Source organism: Misgurnus anguillicaudatus, chromosome 2, assembly GCF_027580225.2.
Source record: "Misgurnus anguillicaudatus chromosome 2, ASM2758022v2, whole genome shotgun sequence".
NCBI lineage: Eukaryota > Metazoa > Chordata > Actinopteri > Cypriniformes > Cobitidae > Misgurnus > Misgurnus anguillicaudatus.
Genome location: NC_073338.2, coordinates 7,820,174 through 7,840,909, shown reverse-complemented (window position 1 = coordinate 7,840,909; position 20,736 = coordinate 7,820,174). Strand labels below are relative to the sequence as shown.

The following is a 20,736-nucleotide window of genomic DNA, read 5'->3' as shown; positions in this document are numbered from 1 at the left end:
CATTCATTTCTTAACCCTATATGTTTATCAAGGTTGTGAAAAAGTCCGTCACTAGCATACCCAGGTAGCCAAAACAGTTTGGCCCAATAATGGCCCAAATCCGGCAGGCCAGAAAAAAAACACGGCCCAGTTCCGGCTGCCAGAGAAGGGCCAAATCTGGGATGAATGACGCCCCAGAATCGGCCCAAGTACACTGGCCCATTTCCGGGTGCCAAAAGTGAGCCAACACTGCCACCACATTGCCAGAATCACACCAGCTAAAACTGTACACTCAGCCGAAACTGGACCATGTCCGGGTGCTAAAAGTCAGCCGACACTGCCAGCACAGTGCCAGAATCACACCAGCTTAAACTGTACACTCAGCCGAAACTTTTTTAAGTGTTTTCCACATAACAATATATTATAACCTTAGCCCTTAAGATGGCATGTACTTATCCCTTCTAAAAAAAAACTTTTATTATATTTAGTTAAAAAAGTTAAACTGCAGATTAGAAGTTCTATCCTCAATGTTTGTGATGCTTTTAATGTGTTAAGTGTCACACTTTACTGTAGGTGTTTAAAAAAAAAAGAAAAATATACAGTATGTTTACATGTTTATTTGAAACATAACATTACATTAATAAAACATTAATAAACATCTGGACACTCCTCAAGTGTACCCTAAAAGAAGGAAAGATTGAGAGAAAAGAGATAAGAGGGGGAACAGAAAATGACTCATGGTTACTTCCTCAGATAGACTGAAGGTATTAAGTTAACTTGGGTAATGTTAAAGGAATAGTTCACCCTAAAATAAAAATTCTGTCATCATTTACTCATCCTCATGTTGTTTTAAACCTGTATGAATTTTTTTCTGAACACAAAAGAAGATATTTTGAGGAATGATGGTACACACACAGCAGATTGTAACCATTGACTTCCATAGCAGAAATAAAAAAATATGATGGAATTTAATGGGTACCGTCAACTGTGTGCTAACCATCATTTATTAAAATATTTTCTTCATCATTTATCACAATACTTCCAAAATACTTTTTCCTACTATGGAAGTCAATGGTTGCAATCTGCTGTGTGTTTACCATCATTCCTCAAAACATCTTCATTTGTGTTCATCAGAAAAAAATTCATGCAGATTTAGAACAACATGAGGATGATTATAAAACGGTTAGTTCCAATCCTTGATTCTGATTGGTCAATAGGTGTGCTTTATTCACGATAAAACACTGCTATGACCGCTTCACCCAACAGTTCTATTTAATATCACTGCGCCCTTAGCAACACATAAACATATAATGAGACAAAGTTTGAGAATAGTTTGATGTTTTTATTTGAGCTTTCATGTTATTGTTCGCAGTCAGGGACTATTTTTTCTAGCAGAAGGAATGCTTTTATTGATTTAACTTCATGAAAGTTGCACTAATATTTTTTTTTACTTTAATATTTTGTGGTAACCGTTTTATAAAAGCAATAAGGTACTCGAGGCAAGTGCTGTATCGTGAATAAGTAACGGCTGAAGGGGTTGCAGGCACTCCGCTTCGCGTCGTGCCTAACAACGCCCTTCAGCCGTTACTTATTCATGATACAGCACAGCCTCTCGTACCTTATTGCTTACGTAAATGATGACAGAATATTCATTGAACTATCCCTTTAACAACAATTGAAATACCTTGAATTTGCTTGCTTTCAGGCCCGCTCTCTTCTTCTTTTTGCATCTCTGTCAGATGCAAGCTGCAGAAGTTTTTATGAACTTTTCTACTTCACCCATCTGGTGCACGAACAGTAGTTGAATTTCTTCTGACAGATTCTTGAAAAGAAACAAAATTATTTAATTAGGTAAATGCAAGCATGTTAGTTAAACCCTGGAGAACCCAAGAACCCTTCTCTTAACATCAATTAACATTGGGCACATTTGACCCGTGGGTTCTCCAGGGTTAAATGTTACCTACAAGCTATTCTGCTTCAAAAACAATGACAGGTACTTCAAGGAGGAAGACTTATAGCTTCATAGATTAACATTGTAATGATTATATATGTGGCAAGAAAAAGTATGTGATTTTCATAGTTTTCTAAATAAATTTGTCATAAAATGCGATCTAAACTTTATCTAAGTCAAGGGCATTGACAAACATAATGTGTCTAAAAATAATTACACAAAAAGTCTGATCTTTCATGTCTTTATTGAGAATTACCTGATTGTGAAAAAAATATGTGAACCCTTGATTGAATGACCTCAAAAAAGCCAATTGGAGTAAGGACTTAGCACACCTATGGCCCTATCGTTTTCCCCCAAATTCAGTTAAATTTTTTCTCAAATTCCGTGTTTTCCGTTTTATTCTGGATTCTGGTTTGAATGGTTAAATTAAATTTCAGTAATTAAAAAGCATATCTTATCAAATGAAAACATAACAGAAAAGTAGCAGATCCACCACTGCAGTGAATATACTGTACTGTATGAGTGTGCGACTGTGCGTTTCCACAAGGTGACGCGCCTGTTTACCAGCATGTATAGCTCGTATATGGTTCTCAGACACGAGGGCTCACTAAGTTTTCTTTCTTGTTTAAGTGAACATAAACAGCTGTATGTTTATCAGTATATTGAAGCAGTGCCGTCTTAAAGCTGTCTTGGGTGTTCAAAGCTGTCTTGGGTGTTCAATGGTCATTACACAAAAAAATGAAAACCCCTCACTACTATTAACTGAATAAATTTCGCAGCTGCACATTTAATCCATACAGTGAGGACTGTGCAGTGTTTTATTTGTATTTATTGCTAAGGTTCATGTTAAAATCATGTTGACAGACAATTTCATAACTAATATATTTACATTTAATACAGATGCCTGAAAAGTAAAACAAGATGAGTATAGAATTATGATTAAGAGGAAATATTAAAGATTTGGTTGCTTGTCAGAAGCACTGCCGCAGCGACAGCCAAAATACATTGGCATATATGTAATACACATGAGTAGTACAAAGTCCATTTCCTACTTTGCAAACTCGACACAAAAACAAAAAAAAAACTAAACAAAAATGAGTGGAAGTGGCGATGAATATCCAAAGATGAAGAAATTGTGGACAAAAAGGTAGCACAAACTCCTTTATATGGAAGTGGTTTGGCTAGCTAAAAAAACTGACGAGGCGCAGATTAAAATATAATGAACCCTCTTATTTTTGTGGCTTCAGTCATTGTTGGCATACTGTTTTAAAGCTGGAAGCATTAACAACTTACATCGAAATATATATCGTTATCGTTCAATGTGGATTTTTTTTCTGAGACCACATTTTTGCCATATCGCCCAGCTCTAGCCCGATGTATTTTGGCTGTCACTACAACAATGCTACTGACAAGCAACCAAATCTTTTGTTTTTTATCATAAGACAATACTAATCTTGTTTTACTTTTCAGGCATCTGTATTAAATGTAAAAATATTAGTTATTAGAATCTATGATTTAACATTAGCAATAAATACACACAAAACACTGCACAGTCCTCACTGTATGAATTAAATGTGCAGCTGCAAAAGTTGTTCGGTTAAGAATAGTGAGTGATTTTCATTTTTTGCGTGTAAAGAACATTTCTGACACAGAAAGCAGCAGGCTACTGTCACTTTAAGAACCCAAGACAGCTTTAAGGGGCCAGTCACACCAAAAGCCTTTATGGCAGTTGCAGGCGCCTTTTTTGAATGAGATTCTATGGGCAGGGCGCGGGTGCGCGCTGTTTATGCGCCGAGCGCCTTGCGTTTTTTTTGCCGTCTGCCGCGCACGCGTTTTTGAAGGAGCGCTGAGAGCGGAGAAGCGCCCGACGTCATTTGCGTCTTTCCATTGTCCAATCGAATGAGGGGAGAGGCGGCCTTAAGTTGTGGTGAGGGAAGTTTACAGTTGCTTTGAAGAACCGGACTCCACTAGCTCACTCTCTCCTGTGTGTTTGTGCACCTCTCAACCTCAAACAAGACCAGAGCAAGCATCCTCTTTTTAAAGTTTCTGCTAATATGACAGTTAACAGCAAAAGAGCGCTCACGCTTCAATATTTGATTGACAAGACAGCTGACTCGGTGGTTGCTTAGCAATAAGAAAAGCCGCGTCGCATTGCTCTTTTTTAAAAAAGGCAGTGCGTCGCGCCTTGCGTTTGCAAGCGTTTAAAGCGCTTTTGGTGTGACTGGCCCCTAAGACTGTACTGCTTTAATATACTGATACTGAAACATCTAGCTGTTTGTTCACTTAAACAAGAAAGAAAACTTAGTTTAGTGATCACGCATGTGTTGACTGCGCGCTGTGTGCGTGCTTCGCAAGCCCTCATGTCTGAGGAACAGATGTCAAGCGTGTTGCGTTGTGGGAACGCCGAGTTGCACACTCATACAGAACAGTATATTCAATGCAGTGGTGGAGCCGCTACTTTTCTTCATCTTTTCTAAATTTGTGAATGTCCTGTAAATAATATATACTTTTTAAAGCGGTACGGATGTGTGCGTGGGCAAGGCGGACATGGAAAGAAAGTATACTGTACCTTTTCTGCTCTGTTCCGGCCTTTAATGAAATCTGCTTGTGCTCTGAAAAACATATGAAAGATCTGAATTTCTTGTGTAATAATTTTTTAGACACATTATGTTATTTATGTATATTTATTCAGAAAACCATTACATTTTCTTGCTAATGTATATATACATAAAGATACAATACATATATAATATTGATGGCTCTTGCTTCGTTCTGAAACCCTAGATGGCAGTTTTCTTATCCTTCAACAAACTGTCGTCACAATGTTTACATGCACAAAATTTTGTCAATCCGACTGAATTTAATCCGATTAAAGGTTACAACAATACAGTTTACATGCACCCTAAACATGTTTAAATGTTTGCACCTCAAAATGTTTGTTTAAATGTACATTTTATACAAGAGGTAAATATAAGATGTGAACTTGAGCACAAATTTTCTGCGCACATGCACAATGTATTTTTGCATCCGACAAAATACTTTGATTCACGCATTTACATGCATACTTTTCTCCTGCTGATCGGATCACAGATTGGACTACACCACCCCTTTCAATACGATCCAAATTTGCATCCAATCTACCTCAATCGTATTGATTAAGGTTTTTACATGACGGCTTTTTAATACGATTGAGCCATCAATACGATTACAAACTGATTAATTGGTTGCATGTAAACATAGCTACTAGAAACATAAGTACTAGAATAAGGGCACACCACTAAGGTAAAAAGGGGTTACATGCCCAATTGTGCCAGAGTTGTATTATCGAGAAAGTTCATTCTTTTTTTTTTAAGTTTTTAAGCCTTGCCTATTTAAAATTTTAATATTGGCAAGATGCAGCAAGAGAGAACTCAATTTGGTTTTTAAGGGTTGTTTTGAGATTTTCAATTATATAAAAAAGTTAAGTTTTCCTTACTCTTAGTCACACACATCCACAGATAATAGTGTTTCCTCTACCATTATATATTTCAAAATGACTGCAAATGCCAAATCCATAAGCTGGAATTGTGATCTAATAAAATATCTTATTATAGTTTACATAACAACGTTTACATATCAAAGTTTAGTTTAGACTACTTAATGTAAAGACTTTTTAAAGACTTTTTATTTGTAATATATATTTGTAGCCCTAAACGAATCCCTATCATACTTCTGGCCCAAATTGACCCCTCAGACAGTCCTGACATTAACAATGCAACAAAACTGATTCCCAAGAAATATCCATGCCCCGTCCAATATTGTACTTTTACTTACATTAATTCTTCAAATGAATTCTGTCCAAACTGATGATCTTGAGAAATCTAAATGTGACAAAAACAATCACAATAAGTTGTATAACAGACAGACACATCATAGATACAAAATGTTGAGTAATAATTACATAATTAAGGTTCACTCATTTTCTATAAAGAATCTTTCAATAGGTGAAATCGGTTTTAATGTTGTGCAACAGTGAGGTGGAAATATTTTTACTGCAGGTGCACTTTAAGTAAAGAAGTTTAAAGGTGACATAGAATGATTGAACGGAGTATTTATCCTTGTTCTGTGATGTGACATGTAGACAAATTTTTTTTATTTGGGTCTATAATGCCTTAAGCTCAAAAAAGCTCTATTAGAAGGGGGAATTTAAACAAGTGGTTTTGCACCTATTTGGCTCCCCCTACTTGCTTAACTTGCAATCTCATTACTGATTGGCTGACTTTGCTGCCACTCAAAAAATGTAGCCAATTATTTTAAAGTGGAAGGGCAGTTAGATGCCTGTGATGTCATAAGCATCAGTTTTTCAGATTGGGCTGTTTTCTGGCTGACATTTCTAAAAGAGGAATTTCTATGAGACTGAGATGTTTAGCATGTTCAGCACTTTTTGTATGTTTGTGAATGTGGGTAGACTACCATAATTCAACAAAGACAAGGTAAAAATGGTTTTTCATTCTCTGTCCCCTTTAACTACCAGCTGTGTCCTGTAGCTGTAATGCTCTCTGTTCTGTGAAATTTAAACGTTTTCTGTACCAGACAAAGTTATCCATTGGTAAAAAAAAATTACCTCAGTCAACTGTATAATAGCGGAACTGGCTGAGGTGGCTACGAGAGTTTAGCAGAATCGCTTCATGGATCCCTCAGTTCTCCCGCCTGCTGCATTGACTGCTGAGGCAAATCCTTAGGCCAGTTTTATGAGTTGCGAAATATTATTCGTTTGTTTTGCTAGACGAAATATTACTGTTTAAGTAATTTCATTAAACTGAGCAGAGTTCATTTCTTATGTCCGAATTCTCCTTGTCAGATAAATTATAAAAATCGATTTTTCTACTCAAATTTATCTAGAAATACTTCAGTATTTTAATAATAAATTCAAATGCTAATTGACATATTTGTTGAAGTGGGATTGTGGTCATTTAAACAATTACGTATACTATATATCAGTCACACGTTTGTCCTTTTTTTAAATGAAGTTTACATATATCTAATTTGTGCAGAGTATAAATATTTTATGCATTAAAATTATGTTAAATAACTTCCAAAAAGTCTACCTCAGAGAAATTGCACTTCATGCAGCAACAACCATTAAAGCCCTTAATAGGCCATTAATAGGCTAATGGCACTTTACGCCACAAACCTATTCTTAACATTAAAATATGCTTCTGCCCTTCCCTTATTTTATTAGGGAAAAATTTCTGAGCTTAACTTTTCATCACACGTACTTAAAATCAGTTTACATAGGCTACCATTAATCAGAAAAACTAAAAACAATTATTAAAACATTAAATAGAAACAATTATATGCATATCAATTTGTTAAATTAATATATTTTTATTAAAACAAACGTAAAATGTGAAAGCCAATATGTGGAAAATATGCCATTTGTCAGCCAAAATCGGACCAAATCCGCATATCCACAGCCTAGCCGAATCTGGCAACTTTTGCTGGGCCAGTGCTGGCTTAATGCTGGTAAGCCGCAGCCAGAACACAGCCGCGTGCGCCGACACTCAGCCGGATCTGGCCCGAGTGCACTGGCTACCTGGGTAAAATGAGACCCATCCAATGTAGCTACTGCCATCATAGCATTATGATGAACTTGAGTGCATTTAGGAGATAACACCACGCTCACATTATCCAAACCATGCCACAGTGCGATCGTCCCCCCTCCCTACTCTATGCACGCACTCACACTGTACTTTTATCAATCTGAGCCCAGGCACGCTTTCATCATTAGAATGCATTTGTTTTGAGCAAAGCAGGAGGTAAAGCACTCTCTTAACACTGGAACCCATCGGAATGTTAAATCTGTGTTTTTTATTTAGTCGTATGAAGCCCTCTCACATGCCTATGATATCGCTTAGTTGATCTGTTGCTTGTGCACTGTAGATATTCACTAGCCCTGCTGCGCGCATTAAAAGGTTTTAATGAAGGCAGATGAAGGTGAGTGCTCGCGCAGTTCTGGCGCGAATACGCTCACACTGCGCATAAGCTAAGCTTTGTTTATACTTGCTCTTTGGTCAGCAACGCAAGTCTCCGCGGATCACGCGCGCGTCTCACCAAACGGCCGAGGCATTTATAGTTGACGTGCTAAGCTCTCACTCATTTCCCCCTGGCACTCATATTTCCCCGGCCTTAATTTGAGACCGGCGTTTATTTTTCTGCGATGACCACGCCCCCGGCCACTATCAGAGGCCCGGCGTTTATTTGAATAACGGCTTTTATTTGAGGAATTACGGTAAGTGTTTTATATTGTAACCAGTTTTTATAAGTCCTTTTAACTGGAGATGAGAGCGTAAACAGATCGCTCCAGTGAAAATTAGTGTTTTCATTGCTTTTTTCCAAGTGTATGTTAATCCACTGTTAGTCCACACGATGTGACATTACATTAAGTTTACATCCAAGAGCGCTGATCTTTGACAGGCATAGAGATTATTACTTCCGATTGGAATTCACAGACTGATTCACAAGCTAGGGAACTTTTGAGACACACAGAAAGTGTTTAAAAACAGCGTGTGTGACCAGTCAAAGATGAGTGTATGACTTGTGTGTAGCCTCTTATGGAACGGCTGAAATTCCACAAGGGGGCGTATTTGTTCCTCAGACATTGCACAATAAAAGTGACATCCAAATATATTAATTATAAATCGTGAATGAAAAGTGAGATTCGAACGAATGTCCGTTAGTGAACTAATTGTATACACTATTTATATCGTAATTCGGTCAGAAACGTCAAGATTAAAAGGCTTGGATATTCCATTTCCTTGGACTTTTGGGGATTTATGAACAATTTGTTTTGGACAATTTCACCGAAGCGGATAAAGGGAAGATTTTGAAGGTAAGTAAATATCCTAAATCGGTCCCACCCGGTTCAGGTAACTAACACCGGTTCAGGTGTACGGCAAAGTGCAAAGCGGGGTGCCTAAAACCCCCTTAGCTGTTATAAAATGCACTGTAACCCCACTGCTTCGCGGGGGTTTATTGCGTTTATAAAACGGTTACTTCATATGCATAGCAGGGTTTCACAAAATGAAACACAAATAAGTTGTAATTATATTAGTACAAATATTGCTCTTCCGCCAAACAAAGTAGTTCCTCAGAATCAAGTGTGGCTGCAACAAGGCACAATTCTCAAGCAACACAGACGCAGCAAAGACACAATGAAAATATAATTTAAGACTGTAATGTTTATTTTTATAAATCAACATTCATCTAAAATATACATTAACATTTATATCGTGCAACTGTTGAAGTGATGAACAAATATGCTTGGAAGCATGCTTAACTCTTTCCCCGTCAGTGTTTTTTTTTTTTAAGTTGCCCGACCCAGTTTTAGTTTAATGCCTAACAGAAAAACTATCTTCTTTAAATAAACATAAAATATCAAATGAAAGAACAGACCATCCGCTTTCCAACAACAACAAAAAACGTTTCATCCTACCTTCATTTTTTCTCTTATCAGTTATCACCTCTCAAATTTTCAAAAGCGGAGATAATTCCATTTTTGTGAAGAACTTTTGTAAGAGATCAGATTCAGAGCCATCAAAACTCACACGTTACGCTAAATCCACCACAACGCTGTTGTGTTGAGTAAATGCGTCAGTGTTTAAGTTGGGTAAGATTGCCATCTAGTGGACAATAGCGGAAATATCCATTTAAGACAAAAACAACCCAGAGAACGTTTTCTCTTTATTGACGAAATGACTCAACAATATCTATGACATTTATCTGGATATCGCCATAATTGTGCAAATGTAAAAAAAAAAGACTGTTGTGTTTATTTTCATAAATCAGTACGCAGCAACAGTGGCGCAGTGATACTTGTCATGCGGTCTGAACCGTGGGTTTACCGGGGTATTTTATCACGGCTTAGAACGTGTTTCAACCAATCAGAATGAAGAACCAGAACGAGCCGTTTTATAATTACCAGTAGGTGACAGAATGATACAAACGGTGAAGCGGTTACTGTTGTGTTATCAGTACAATATCGCACACTTGTGAAGGGCTCTTAGCCAATCAGATTTGAGAACCATAAAGAACTATTGTGTAATTACTGACACAAAACACCAATGCCAAGGTTTTAGGACAGAGGTTTGGTTATGTGATATTTATGTTCTGTGTGCTCGAATGAGCAATTCCGGTGGTGGCACGTCTGCCACGGGTCAGGCTTTTCAGTGCTGCAATTGGGAAAGAGTCAGGTTCAGTTCAAAGGCCTTGAACATGAAGTGCTGTGAAAATGCTGGTCTCCGGGAGCACCGGGAGGAATTTAGTGATCTGGAAAACGCAGAAACCGTCCTGTAGTCGGTGCAGAAGGTCCTTAACAAATCTGAAGACAGACAGATGAAGGTCCCTTGAAGTGAAGGGTTAAATTGTTTAAAATCACTTGATCGTTTGTGATTGCCTTTCTGGACGAGAAGCTCGGAACGTGGTGTGATGCGCTTAGTCTCGGGATGCACAGGCCAGAAACTCAGAACTTGTGGTCGATCTGGTTCAGTCCCTGTTGTCAAATGCAGAACGAGGAGCAGTTAAATAACAATGTGAGATTCAGAAACTTGGTTGGTTATTGTCTCTCTCAGCGGGATACTCAGAAGTTGGGTGCTCTGTTTCAGTCTCTTAGCACATGGTTTGTCCTGTTACAATTTCTGGGGAGATTCAGAACTTGGGTTTTTTGGTTTGTTCTGTTACAATCTCTGGAGAGTTTTAGAATGAGGAATGTCTGGAAAAAACTTTTATAACCTTTAGATGGGGAGGAGTTTGCATATTGGTGCTTTCCAGATGCAGAATGTCTTGGTTACGTATGTAACCCTCGTTCACTGAAGGAAGGGAACAAAGACTTCACGTTGTGACCGACGAATTGGGAACCGCTTTCGTGGAGACCAATATACTTCGAGAAACTATTAAAACGCCAATGAAATTGGCATGCAGTTATTTGCATCTGCTGGCGTTGCCCGCCACACCGGTATTTAACGAAAGGCAGGTGCAGTACCGAATCAGGATGCACCGAATATTTGGTCGCCGAAAATGGCCCAAAAGAGCATTTTCGGCCGAAAGACTTTTATCACCGAAACAACACGGCTAAAATGTTTGTGAAATGCTTGTCTGAAGCAACATGTCAGCGCTGTGGACTTATTTCAGTGGGCTATCCCTGTGTCTCAATTTTTTCCCTAGCTTCCGAAGTCTTGAATCAGTAGGCTACGAGTATGCAATTCGCGGATTAATACGCAAATTTAAGTAGGGAAAGTTTATCATTTGCACGTGTTTCACAGGCTTGCAAATGTTAACATTCAAGTGATTTTAAACAATTTAACCGCAAAAAGGTGTTAAGGTGAGCAGCTTTCTGTACACAGACGCACATGCTGCTGAATGTGTCCGGTCCAGCTTCAGCCAGATGTGATCATGCCCTTCAAAGATCAGAACTCTTGATGTGTAAACTTTAGAGCAATTGAGTCTCATACTGTAGTCCATTAACATACATTTGGCAAATAGAGCAATGAAAAACAACATAATGTTTTTATGTGGAGCCACTGTTTGCTGTGCTGTTTGGAATTCGCCGTCCTAGGGCTGCACGATTTGGAGAAAAAATTTAATTGTGATTTTTCTGATCCAAATTGCGATTCACGATTTAAAGTGTGATTTATTAGTATAAATAATAAAAGAGCTAAATCCAGGTTTGTTGTGGTGGTTTTAACAGCACCAAAGAAAGATGCTGTTCTACTGGTTATTTAAAACCTCTTAAACATTGTACCAAGGTGTCTGCAGGACTTTGCTCTTCTGCAGACACACTTTTTTTTTTAAATCAAAGAACATTAAAAGAATACAATTTAACAACTATTTATTGAAGGTTTAATTTAAAATAACATATAGGGCTATAGGTCAATGTATTTTGGCTGTCACTACAACAATGCTTCTGACATTTAGTTTTTTCTTTTAATCATAAGACTATACTCATCTTGTTTTACTTTTCAGGAATCTGTAATAAATGTAAATATATTAGTTATTATAATCTATGATTTACATTAGCAAAAAATACAAATGCACAGTCCTTACTGTACGATTTTAAATGTGGAGCTGCAGAAGCTTGTTCAGTTAAGAGTAAGGAGTGATTTTAATTTTTGGTGTGTGATGAACATTTCTGACACATAAAGCACCAGGTTACTGTCACTTTAAGACCCAAGGCAGCTTTAAAACTGATCTGCTTCAATATACTGATAAACATCCAGCTGTTTATGTTCACTTAGACAAGAAAGAAAACTTAGTTTAGTGATCACGCGTGTGCTGACTGCTCGCTGTGTGCGCGCTTCATGAACCCTCGTGCCTGTAAATATACTTTTAAAGCAGTGCGGATGTGCGCGTGCAAATAAGTATACTGTACCTCTTTCGTCTGCTGTGTTCCGGGCTTTAATGAAACCTTCTTATGCTCTGATGAGGCGCTTGTCATTGTTTGCGATGCATGACGAGAAACGGACGTATACCTTTCTTTAAGTCCAACATTACACAAAAGGGAAATGTTTTCGCGCATTTCTGTCCTTTCATTTGCCAATAAATGAGTTATAATGGGTTTTAAAAATGACTGAATCCGAAATCTGCCAACTTCTATGACATTCCGCGTTATGCAATAATTCCATTTGTATGCTTGGATTTCGTGATTCCGTCCGTGTTTTTCGCATCGCAGAAATCATATGGCCGTACACTTTGTTGGGGAGATGAAGTGTTTATGTTTTCCAAATGGCTGTATTTGACGTTTAGTCAGCACCTCAGTGTTAATGCCCTCTATTGGTTTACTGCATCAAATGCAAAATTTGCATGAAGCGAACTGTCAAAAACTGCGTACTGGATGATTGTTATATTTGATAGTTCTGAATCGAAAAAATCGCAGCTCTTGCGATTCGCAGCTCCTCCGTCTGTGTGTCTGCGCACGTTTAAGTGCCCTCATTAGTGCATACATGGAGAGACAAGTTTCAAAAAGCAAATTAACATAACATCTTTCTGTTCTTGACAGGGCACATAAAACTAAACAAACTCCAAAATATAATTTTTCTATTAAAAACATTTGTTTATGTCTTATGTGTATGTATAGATTACAGTCAGAAACCAGTCTGTGCTTATTTGGTCTTAAAGAGACAGTAACCTCAATTAACCTACTTAAGTCTGTGTCATTAATGTTAATCAGTCAACCCAAGACAAAGAGAAAATCACTTCTGTAGCTCTAAAAAATAATTATATTTAATTAATATAATAAAGACAGTGTTATTATTAATTTAATTTCTACCTAATGCTATTTTCAGACCTTATTAATGTGCAACTTTTTTTTTTATAAATGTTTGTAATTTCTTTGTTTTTTTTGTTTATCACTTTTTTGCTGATCCGAAAAATAATCCGATCCGTGCCTCAAAAACTGTAATGTGATTCGATGTGTGATTTATCTTGTCAATGGCGGCGAAAGAGTTAATAAAAACAGTTTAGAATATGTAAAAAAAAAATAAAACAGGAGTAAATGTGACTTTAGTTAAAAGTCCAGTCAGTGTGAAGCAGCACACTCACGGACAATATCAAGACTTAATGCTGAATGAGTGACTCCAGGCGGGGCTGCCGTCACAGCAGCAAGCAGGCTCCTGATTGGTTAACACGGCACAAAAATCCGCCAAAGTTCAAATTTGTCAACTCGGGCGTCAGCCGCAAGTTCGCTTCAAACGCAAAATGCACAAAAAGCTACATTCGCACGTACCCCACCATGCGCTCAAGACACGCGAATGAGGCGGAATTGCGTCTACCTCCCTTTACATTGACTTAACATTGAAATCACTTAACGCCTCTACCGCGGCTGGTGTAAACTAGGGATGTACCGGTATCAAAAAACACGGTACGGTAGTATTTCGGTATGCTGCCCACGGTACGGTAATTATTGAAACATTTGCAGCAAGGAAAAAACAAATGAAGACTTGGAAAAACTGCCATAAGTGTTTATTAAACAAGACTGAACATTACAATGTACAAAGTGTAGTGAAGTGTTTACAATTTTCATAAAAAGGACAAAAAAATTAAGTGTCAGTTTAGTTTGTTGACTTTAAACAACTCCCAATCAGTCAGGTTTTAAGAATTGAGTGACTCCCTCAATTGACCTAGTTTTTATTATTATTAAAATTAATGCTAATGCTTGGTACTCCTATGAAAGCGGTTGTGATTGTAGAATCAAGAAAAGATGATGGGTTTTAAGATGGGTCAATTCCTGAAAACAAAAACAACCCAGTAAAAAATTGCTTACTTATTGTAGCTGGACCTAGAGCTGCACTTTTTCGACACGTCAGATTTAAAATTCGTGTTTCTTTTGCTTCCGCCATTGCCGCTCCACTTGTAGAGAGGCGTCAGAGTAGCATGCATGGGATTATGGGAATTGTAGTTCCCGCGTCCCTCCACTCGCTCCACGTGTTGCCCGGAAGACCTAACGTTTTACCGATCATGTGACCACGGTGGTACCGGGAAAATTTTCTACCGCAATACCATGAAATTTATAATACCGTTACATCCCTAGTGTAAACGCAGAATTAGGTATTAGGTTTATATGTAATGTATTTTGGTCCTAAGCCATGAAGTTGTGACAATGCACTTTCATAAACACAAATTAAATAGCATTTTTTTGTAGTAGATTAGTGTATGTTATAATATGGCTCAGTTTAAATGATGCAAATTATTGACAAACGCTGCCACAACAAAGATGGCGTCCAGGTTGGTCCGTTCTGGAATTCCGGATGCACGATGACGTAGGCGCTAGAGACGCTGAAAAGAGCAATGGCAGAGATACAAAAGTTAGAGCAGTTCACCGGGAGTCTTGCCTCTATGAAAGCCGTGTTTATTGTGTTGTCGCGACGGAAAGTGCGTTGTGTTGGCGAACGGAGATTTACTTTATTGAACGAATTCACTTGTGGATGGTTATGCCGCTGCTGCTGTTTTCATCGGAGTGTTTGCATCGTATATGGAGTGAATGAAGATAAACACGGACGCAGCTGATTTGGTGCTATTCTTTGATTATGGTAATGAGAGTGAGTAACTGAAAGTCCTTAAAATGCCGAAATAAACTGGCTTTGACTTGGGAAAGTTACTCCTCATTAATACACTGTAAACAATGGATTGAGTTACATTATTGATGAACTTGTGACTTTGACTCTTCCTTATATTCTTATGTGAACAATCCTTTAAATTCCAGAACTATTTAAACTGTGGTGAGGGGCTGTGAGATGAATACTTTTTGCTGTCAATGATATTTTTAAATACTGATGTTTGTTGCTAATCAATTGTATTGTGTGTTGTGATGAAATTGTTGCACTGTTATGTTGAATACACACTGAAAATTTCTTCATATTTTGGTTTACTCTTGAAGATTAGGGGTACATGAGATAATTACTTATTTAGATACATGTGTCCTTTGTTCCCTCCCCTTCTACTGGACTAACAATCCTTAATATATTTGGCAGAGTAATTACATCTGTCTGGCACCACAGCATAACTATATCTGTCTGGCACCCCAGCATAACTTTAGAAGGGAAAGTTGTTACAAAGTTATTTATAAACGAGTAACAATACTTTTAATCTATTCTAAATGTAACAGGAAGCCAGTGTAAGGACCTGAGGACTGGAGTAATGTGCTCAGATTTTTTGGTTCTAGTCAGAATTCTGGCAGCAGCGTTCTGCATGAGCTGCAGCTGTCTAATGGTCTTTTTGGGGATCCCAGTAAGGAGTCAATTTCAGTAATCCACACTGCTGTTGATGAAAGCATGAACAAGTTTCTCTAAGTCCTGTCTTGAGACAAAACATCTAATTCTGGCAATTTCTCTGAGATGGTAGTAAGCTGATTTTCTTATTGCTTTCACGTGACTGCTGAAATTAAGGTCAGAGTCAAAACGTGGCTCCCCAACCCGTGGTGGAGACATCTGTGCATACAATGGCATGCCTGGAGACCTGTCTCAGAGGCACACCGGCCTTGAGAAATGATGGGTCTGACAGAGCAAAGGTTAGTCAGCACACCGGTGTAACAGTTACCCGGTACAGCCTGCTGTGCCGCGCTCTCCTCGGGACTCGGCCGCGAAGCCAACACTTAAGTAGAGGTCGACCGATTTATCGGCCAGCCGATTAATTGGCCGATTTTTGGCATATTTAAAAAGATCGGCTTTGGCCGATTTTGCTGCAAAATTAGGCCGATTAATAGGCAGGCCCATCTGCGGGCACCTTAGCGTTGTTGTAGAACTCGTGACGCAGCGCTGCCTCTTGCAGCGGGATCGCGCGAATTAAGCAGCCAGTACAACAGCAGGACGGGCTTATGTCTCGCGGTGCACTGTCCGTGCAAAGATTAGGCTCATTTCATGTGATTAATGAGTGATGATGATCTTTCTTTGCGTGACAGAGACAGCAGAGCCGCGCGCGCACGCTTTCTGTCTTTAAACTCTCTCCCTGCTTTTATTACTCAAAACAAAACTGACTCGATGGCGAAAGGTTGGAAGACCAAATCATATCCACCGAGGAAATGTTTTACATGTTGTTACAGTAACACTTTGTTTACAGTTTTGCGCTGCTCAGCCTGGATTACAACACAATGCGTCCGATTCGCGAACTGACTCCTTTGAACGGATTCGTTTGAATGAACGGTTGAAACAACAGATCTGTCCCAACACTAAACTCACAAGACGTCACTGTCAGTACAATCAGTCACTTATAGCGCCTCAGAAATGAGAATGTAAATGTGTTTAGAAAGATTTGCCCTAAATAACAGTCTCAACTAAAAAACATAGACATTTACTATGTTAACTTTATGATGAATAAATAATTTATCAGGTCTACCAAATAAGGATTTTATCCTACAAAGCAATAAAAGCCATGGTAAAAAAACTGATCAAAGATGATGACAGCAGAGTGTCAGGTAATATCTGTTTCTGATAAATGCATGGTGCAGAGGAGGTTGTGAAACTCTTCAGAAAGACCAGTCATATTTTTTTAAAATACTTTGACTTAAATAGTGACATTGTTACATTAAAAATATCTGCTAATGATGAGAACATTTTGATTATTATGTACAAAATAATCAGCCAAACATATCGGCCATCGGCTGCCCTGATTTCTAAATATCGGCATCGGCCAGAGAAAAAGCCATATCGGTCGACCTCTACACTGAAGCGGTCTCATATGGAGCAGCCAAAGTTGTGTCAGGGCCGCTCCTGCAGCCATATGCCCCAGGATCCTCTGAAATTGTTTCAGTGGGACCACGTTCTTGCTCTTGAAAGTATTCAGGCAAGTCAGGATGGACTGAACACACGCTTATGTTAGACGTAGATGTGCCTTTAAATTAGTAGTTTCATTAGTAGAGTCCAGTTTCATACAGAGAAAAGAGATCCTCTCCATGGGGCAAAGTTTGTTCTTTTCCCGGTTGACCTGAAGACGGAGAACTAAATCTCTTTTATCGCAAAGCATCTGATGAGACTGCGCTATTATGAGCCAGTCATTTAGATGCGCCAGAATGTGCACACCCTTGTCTCAGGGGTTTTAAAGCCCCCTCCGCTACTTTCATGAAGACATGAGGAGAGAGAGAAAGCCCGAATGGTAAGACTTTGTACTGATATGCCCGCCCCTCGAATGCAAAGCGGAGAAACGGCCCCTGGGCATCAGCTTTTGAATGGCAACTTGTACAGTGCTCGATTCAGCAGTCCCGGATCGGTCGCAACCCGCCGCTTTTCTTGGGTACAAAAAAGTAAGGGCTGTAAAACCCAGACCTCATCTCGGCCAGAGGGATCGGCTCAATCACCTCCTTCATCAGTAGGACAGCAATCACTGCACGTAGTACGCAGCTCTCACCACACTTAAGTGAATGGCAGAAAATTTGGAAGGTCGCTGGATGAATTGAATTGCATAGCCGAGATGAATTGTGCATAAGAGACAACACGACGGGCTGGGAAGACGTTTCCACTCCACTGACGGGATACCGACATACCTCCTGGCAGCTCCATCATTGAGAGAGGTGAGATGTGAGGGCAGAAAACAGTTTTTCTGCCGAGTCAACTCCTCATGCACTTCAAGGAAGAAAGGCACCGGGAGTAAGGGGTGGGAAGCCCGGGCACCCCCGAAGTACCAGTTGTCGATGCTGGATGGTCCGGGTGGGGGAGGTTGAGTCCATTTCAAGTTGAACATCGCCATCGCACGATCGAGCATGGCTGCCACCTCAGGGTCGAAGACGGGCTCCGCAACCCTACCCGAAGGAGGGAGCAGATCCACATCATCTGAGGCTGACAACCCCCCCTCCAATGTTACAGCGGACATAGACTCCGGAGAAGGACCGACAGAGAGCGTCGACACCGTAGAACACGGGCCACTCATTTCCATCGGCACCTCTGCTGGTAGGGGATCAGGGAGCTGAGGGCCACTGGACAGACCAGCGGACCAGTTCAGCACTGGTTTGTGGACATCGCTCCCGGAGAAACGACACCCGTCTCCATAAATCCAACAGGGACATGTTCTCGCACACCAAACACGGACCCTCAGCAAACGTAGCCTCAGCGTGTTGGAGACACAGACATGAGAGACAATGCTCGTTGCATCCTGGGGCGCTATGAAGATGCCGCATCCAGGAACGAAGCACGAACAAAATGTCATCTTTAAAAAGATGCACCTTGCCGTGAACACGAATAAATGGCTGTCTTGACAAAGATACAAAGTTCAAACTTGTTGCTCTTTTAGGGAAATCACTCTTTGTATCAGCTGGTGATGCAGACGGGGTGCGGCAATGCACACACTCAAACTCAAGATTAAACTGAGAAATTAAAGAGGTGGGTGGAAAAACTGCAAGCCTTACCTGTGGTGCAGAAATCCAACCAACTTTGAGAGTAGAGGTTGGTTACCATATCATATCACACATGCATTCAGATTGTAGCAGAGCCAGGAAGGGCATTGGTTTGTCACGTGATGGGGTGAGGATTGTATAAAGGCAGGTTTTGGGGCTACCTGGTGAGGCGTCATCTTTGGCACTGCCCTCTCCTGGGACGCGACTCATGGTTTCTGGTTAGGTATGTGCGTTCGCATGGTGTGTTGATCTTTTGGTAGCTTTATGGGTGCGCTTACTCATGTTACTCTGTTTGACAATAGGACCATTTGGCTACTTGTTTGTTGGCGTAGGCTGTCTGCTACCTCAGGTATGTGCGCTTTATTTGTCGTTTCATATGAGATGATGTACTGAAACTTACGTGCTGCACCATTTCAGCGTGGTTTGGCGTTCGTTTGTGAACTGTGAACAAGCCATTCAAGCGAGGACGTTCTTGTTAGTGGGTCACTTCCGCAAACTTTCGGTACGTATTGTTTTGGTCGCATTATGCGGCAGTTTCTTATTTATTTTATTAATACAATACTATATGCTCGACAGGTTGATCTGGCCTTTCCGATTACTGTCTGGGAACAGAGAGGGTTTTGGCCCGAGTGTGTGACGGCACTGTTTTGTCTGTGGGAAAACATTATGAATGTTTTGCTCACCACAACTCGCCAGTTTGTTTGCCGACGGCGAGCTGTTTACTGCGTTGCCAATGGCGATTTAATTGCCGTTTTGCCTACGGTAGGTTAGCTGCTGTGTACGACTCCTGGTCAGTGTGTGTGTTTATCAAGGAAGACTTTACGTGTTGTTCGTTTATGGACAAAGTTACCGTTACCCGCCTCGGCGAAAAGCCCTTTGGGCCACCGTTACTTCGACTCGAGGTATTGGTTTCACTTTATCTGCCGGTGTTTGTATCGGCCAGGGTAATGCTGTCTACGTATTCTTCCTGATTATGTGTATGACACTGAGTCGCTTAATAACAGGATTTACTTGTGTTATGTAGTTTTGTTTTTGATAAATTTTTTTGTTTTCGATTTATTTCTTTAATTTTAATGTAATTTATTTATTTGACAGGGACGGTGTACATTTATTAACAATAATACTGTAAATGCACCAGAATTAGCCAAAAGGCTATTTTCATCCTTTGTCCCTGGACAGATCTCAAAATTGTCTACGTAAAAACACAATGTAGAATTTACAAAAACAATACAATTAATAAAAACAATAAAACAGCTAAAATTCTTCAAGTCCTAATACTAAATACAATTTACTATAAAATAAACAGCAGGTAGGGTTTAGGGAAAATTCCTGTTCCTAATAATGCCGACATGTCTGATGTATTAAAAACCAGTTTTTTAAGTGCTTTTTAAACAAAGTGTATGTAGTAAGTTCTCTGATGTTCTGAGGTACAGAGTTCCATTCCTTTGCTGCTGTAACTAAAAAGGCACTCTGACCAAATACACTTTTCCTCAGAGGAACAACACAGTCTCCTCGGACCGACCCATGTGTTACTCTCTGTTAGGGATGAGCGAGTACAGCATTATCTGTATCTGTTAACCATATGAATTATCTGTATCTGTACTCGGAGTGGTGTGGCCTAACCCGGAAGTAGGCAGGGTTTGTCTTGAAATGGGCGGGGCTTTGACCGGTATTTTATTTTGAGCATGCAATTAATATATTGGTTGATCAGAAATTGTTATATTTATTGCGGATTAGAAAAATATTTACAGGACAGCATCCGGATTGAGCTTCAGATCAATGGTTTTGATCACGATAGCAAACAAACTATATTACAGAACAAGTTTTGCAACAATGAAATCAAAAGAATGCAGTGCTGCAGTATGCAATTATGAAGTAAAATGTAATGAACAACATAACTTTCTTTTTTAACTTTTATTTTTTTATGATCAGTGTTATTTTATTTTTATTTATT

At 39.4% G+C, this 20,736-nt stretch overlaps 2 protein-coding genes and 1 long non-coding RNA gene across 5 annotated transcripts in view; 2 read left to right on the top strand and 1 right to left on the bottom strand.

Moving 5' to 3' along the window:
* LOC129441600 (macrophage mannose receptor 1-like) overlaps positions 1-20,736 on the top strand; it is a 329,376-nt gene that overhangs the window by 211,661 nt on the left and 96,979 nt on the right. The window lies entirely within an intron of this gene.
* The window catches only part of LOC141367266 (major histocompatibility complex class I-related gene protein-like), a 90,000-nt gene that overhangs the window by 2,579 nt on the left and 66,685 nt on the right, over positions 1-20,736 (top strand). The gene's annotated exons all lie outside the window — the stretch shown is intronic.
* LOC129454935 (uncharacterized) lies at positions 4,504-7,060 on the bottom strand. The gene is made up of 3 exons (XR_012370964.1): positions 7,018-7,060; positions 5,744-5,790; positions 4,504-4,542 (listed from the first exon to the last, which is right to left on the bottom strand). It is a non-coding gene; the product is annotated as an uncharacterized lncRNA (long non-coding RNA).